At 39.1% G+C, this 4629-nt stretch overlaps 1 pseudogene; it reads right to left on the bottom strand.

Annotated features, from left to right (window-relative positions):
• Window positions 1-1729: 1729 nt before the first annotated feature.
• LOC110291802 (heterogeneous nuclear ribonucleoprotein F-like) lies at window positions 1730-4110 on the bottom strand (annotated as a pseudogene).
• Between the last annotated feature and the right edge of the window lie 519 nt (window positions 4111-4629).

Below are 4629 nucleotides of genomic sequence, written 5' to 3'. Positions count from 1 at the left end.
AAGCAAATAAATTACCAACAGATTTCTAATTATAATGCACTCTTAGTCTTTCATGATAAACAACAGATGTGTGTTTACGAAAATACATTATAGTGGAATCAGGTCAATAGAGTCTAAATGAACGAGGCTTAATTTATCTGTACTCTCTTTTGAATTCAAGGGGATGGCCTATTTAAAAGAGACCCCATATAATGCAACATGAGTTCAAAGGAGATTAATTTAAATGGGCCAGTCGATTATCATTTCCTTCAATTGTCTAAATAGAAAGGGAAGTATTTCAGAGTGCAAACTGACACAAAGAAAGTAACAGAACAACATTTTATTAGAAAGACATGAAGGAATATTTCAGAACAATAGAGAACTCGGTGCAATTAACCATCTTTTTTTTTTTTAAACATATATTTGTTGTGTTTGTGTGTGAGTTTGTATGTATGAGGGAGTATTCACATATATGTATGCCATGATGGGTTTGTGGCCATAAGAGGACAATTTTTAGAAGTTGATTCATTCCTTTTACCATGTAGGTACCAAGAATAGAATGTAGATTATATGGCTCATTATATTTTATCCAACTACAATATTTCACTGATCTGTCTATGTTTAAATATAGTTTCTATGTTGAAGGTGTTCACTATTTGCTTGCAGTTATCTCTAAAAATCAGTGATATTTATTTGTAATATTGTTTTATGTTTAAAGGGTTAGTGAATAAAAATCACATTTACTTATGAAAAGGTATTTATTTTAAGGAAAAAAAGTAAAAAAAAAAATTAACAAGTTTCACTTAGGAAAATATACCCAAAAGAAAATTATAGTACAAAAATGCTTTAGTCAGGACCTTGGGAATTACTTCCACTTAAAGATTTTAAATGTGGTGGTGCATGTCTTTGATCCCAGCACTAGGGAGGCAGAGGCAGGCGGGTTTCTGAGTTCAAGGCCAACCTGGTCTACAAAGTGAGTTCCAGGACAGCCAGGGCTACATAGAGAAACCCTGTCTTGAAAAACAAAACAACAACAACAACAACAACACACCAAAAAGATTTTAAATGAAATATAAACTAGAAGGAATATGCAAAATGCTTCTCTTTGCATCAGCAATCTAGCACCTTGGAGCTCTCCAGAAAAATATGTACCCCTAGTGTATTCACTGTGGTGTGCTTAAACAGCCACTCAACATACTTAAAACTACTTAACTCAGAATATCATTCTTATGAGATAATAATTGAGAACAGCAGAAAACAAGCATACACAATATTACATGTTAATAGAAAAGTTTATATGAAAACACTAAAGAAGTATTTTTTTTAAATGCAAAGCAGTCCAGTTTATTCCACTAAGCCATGGAGAACGTGATGAAGAAAGTGGCTTTTTTCCCAGCCTCCAAACATGGAAGCTCAAAAATCACACTTTTGTCTTCAGCCTGTGAACACTTCTTAGGCCCACAACCAAAAGAACATCATGCCCAAGGATGCATGAAGAAACACCTTGCAAATACCCAACTTTTACACAAATTTGTGTTGCCAAGTGGGTTCAGCAGATTCCTCTAGGATTATATACTGGTTTTGACTGCTTATAGGCTGCCTGTGAGATTTTGGATTGAAATATCTTAAGCATTTCCACAATTCTAATCATATCCACTTATGCTCTTCTGATCACTGAAGCTGACCCTATAATAGCTACTCACAGAGTTGCTCTGCAGATGACACTCCCGTCCTCTGGATCACCTGGCTGCTATGAAGTCTGATTACTAGCCCCTATTGTTGAATTCAGGGACAGTTCCATGTGTCTCTGCTGCATGTTGACCCTGTTCTTCGACCTAGCTGCCACTGTTTTTTCACGAGTGGCAAACTCAACACCAGCTTCTCTTGTTTGTCTCCTATCAGCGCCAATCTCAGTATGAACTATCACAGGATTGAGTGGAAAGAAGTTGTAACTTTAATTTTCCATTGTTTTTTAGGGCAGTCTTCTCACGTGTAGGCATGACCTGTGGTGCTCTGCATTGTGAGCTTGCTGTGGTCATAAGTTCTTGAGAGACAGTAGTTGATGTCATAGCCAAAACCAAGTTCACTGTGTTCTTCATAGTCCCCAGAGTCTGCACTCTTTTTTTTTTTTTTTTTTTGGTTTTTTGAGACAGGGTTTCTCTGTATAGCCCTGGCCTGTCCTGGAACTCACTTTGTAGACCAGGCTGGCCTCGAACTCAGAAATCCGCCTGCCTCTGCCTCCCTAGTGCTGGGATTAATGGCGTGCTCCACCATGCCCGGCCTGAGTCTGCACTCTTGATCATACCTAGGCCTGGCTGTTTCATAATGCCAATGCACCTCTGGGCTATGCCAGGTCAGTTATAGAACCAAGTCCTCTGAAAAGACTTTCAGAGGTGAATCAGATGATGATCTATCTTCTTCCTGACTGCTCTTGAAGACTTCAATAATACCTGTGTCCTATTCTGCCCTTGTCCTTATGTAGAGCTTTCTCATCTCAACCTAGTGGTGCAAAATGAATAAAATATCCCCTTTAATGTTATCCTCAAAGTCAATAAGTAATGTGATCCCATTTTGCACTGTTTCCAACCTTAAGAAGTATCAAATGATTTCTTCCTTTGTGCATCCATATGGGAGACCCTGAGGCCTCACAAAAACATCATTGGTACTGTTGGCACTGATTGAATCAGTGTAATTCAACACCCAGTCTATCTTGGTTCTTTATGACTTGGGTACCTCAATATACCAGTGTCCTATATTTTCCCTGTCCTTTGTCAGAGTCAATATTGTATCCTCTTCTGAATGAAGTTCCACACAAACCTCACAACTCTACCTGCCTTCTCTATTAAAAATACAATGAACACATGTGATCCTATCATAAATTGTGCAGTCAGGCAGGAAATTTTATATCTCCTCAGTTAAGAAAGACCAGGGTAGGTCATGATGTTTGACAAAGTTAGTCTTTACCTCCCTTCAGGTACTGAATAATAGACACTTGACAGGGTTGTTTAAACACAAACTTGGGCAACGTTATTTTGAAGTTTAAGAACCATTACAGATGCCTTAAGTAGAAAACACTTATGAAAGGTAAATGTTTTCCACAGAGGAAGGCACAAGTAACCTATAGTCTTAATAATAAACACAGCCTATGAACCTTAACTTCTCTTGACACTTTTATTATAGCACAGGGATCCTGAGAAAGAACAGGTGCATCCTAATTTAGTTCCCAATCTTCAGATAAACTAGACAAAGTCCACATTAACTTTTAACTTGGAAATCAAAGACAGAATTAAGTTGAACACTAAAGTAAATTCTGTAAATAGGTTGATGGGATTAAAAAGTGAGTATTTACACAATGGAGTGTTATTCAACTGTTAAAAAAATGAAATCATGCAATTTGCAGGCAAGTGGATGGAGCTAGAAAAAAATTCATTGCAGGTAAGTTAATGAAGGCTCAGAAAGACAAACATGGTATATATTTACTTATTAGTGAATATCAGCCACCAAGAGAATTACAATCATCTTATAATCCATAGACGAAGAGGAGTTAGGTGAAGGGGAGGGCTATAGAGAAGAAGCATGGATCTGTTTGGGAAGGATAAATGAAATCAATTTTGAGGTAGACTTGGGACAGGTGTGGGCAGGAGCAGGAGGAATCAGCTGTGGAAGAAAGATGAAGTGGAAGGAAAGAATATAAGGAGAAATAGCTAGAACTAAGGGATGGCTGTTTGACTTTGGTGTGGAAACCTAGTGCAGTGGATACTTCCTGAAATATGTAATGGTGATCCTCTTGAGAACTGCTGATAATGGGGATAAAGTATAAGCAGACCATCTCCTAGACACACCCAAGGCTCCCAGTGTCAGGCCTGGGATGGATTTGGTAAAATTTTGGTCAAGAAGTCTCATGGAGATTCCCCAAACCACTCAGGCTGAAGCTAGTACAGAAGGTAGCTCTCTAAAAACTGACAGCCAAACCCCATTGCAGAGGAAAACATCCTCACTCCTCTTTGGACATAGAGAGGTCAAACTTGTGCTTGCATGGAGTCTTCACCTCTACCTTCTGATCTCTTTGGTGTGGAAAGGTACTCTGTAAGCTACCAAAAGAAAAATGTGGACACCAACCTGGGCAACCATCCTTTGACCTACAATCTGTCCTGTCTGCAACATGTGCTGGGGCAGAAGTGGTGCAGAACTTGCTGGAGGAACCGACTAATGTCTGATTTGACTTGACGCCCACTCCACACGAATGAGCTTATGTCTGACACTGCTTTAGAACTCAACATCAACAGTCAACATAAGAGAGGCTTTCTCTGGCAGCAGATAGTAGCAGATGCAGAGACTTAGAGCCAGACATTATGTGGAGAGAATATCTAATGTGTAGGTCTCCATCAAATCCTTCCCCTTTTAATCCAGGGAATTCAAGGGGGAGGAAAGACTGTAGGAGGATAACAGGAGAACATGCTCTACTGAATAAACTAAGCAGGGATCATGTGGAATCACAGAGGCTGAATCATCAAGCACGGGGCATTCAAAGGTCTTCACCAGGTCCTGCACCAGGTATATGTTGTAATTGTTAGATTGGTGCTTTTATGGGAAGCTGACTTGTGGGAGCAGAGTTCTTTTTGACTTTTTTTGTCTGGTCCTGGGGCTCTT

Source organism: Mus caroli, unplaced genomic scaffold (genome assembly GCF_978045245.1).
Source record: "Mus caroli unplaced genomic scaffold, Mus_caroli_1 scaffold_3, whole genome shotgun sequence".
NCBI classification, from domain to species: Eukaryota; Metazoa; Chordata; class Mammalia; order Rodentia; family Muridae; genus Mus; species Mus caroli.
Note: the sequence above shows the minus strand (reverse complement) of the source record. Positions and strands in the feature narration are given on the sequence as shown.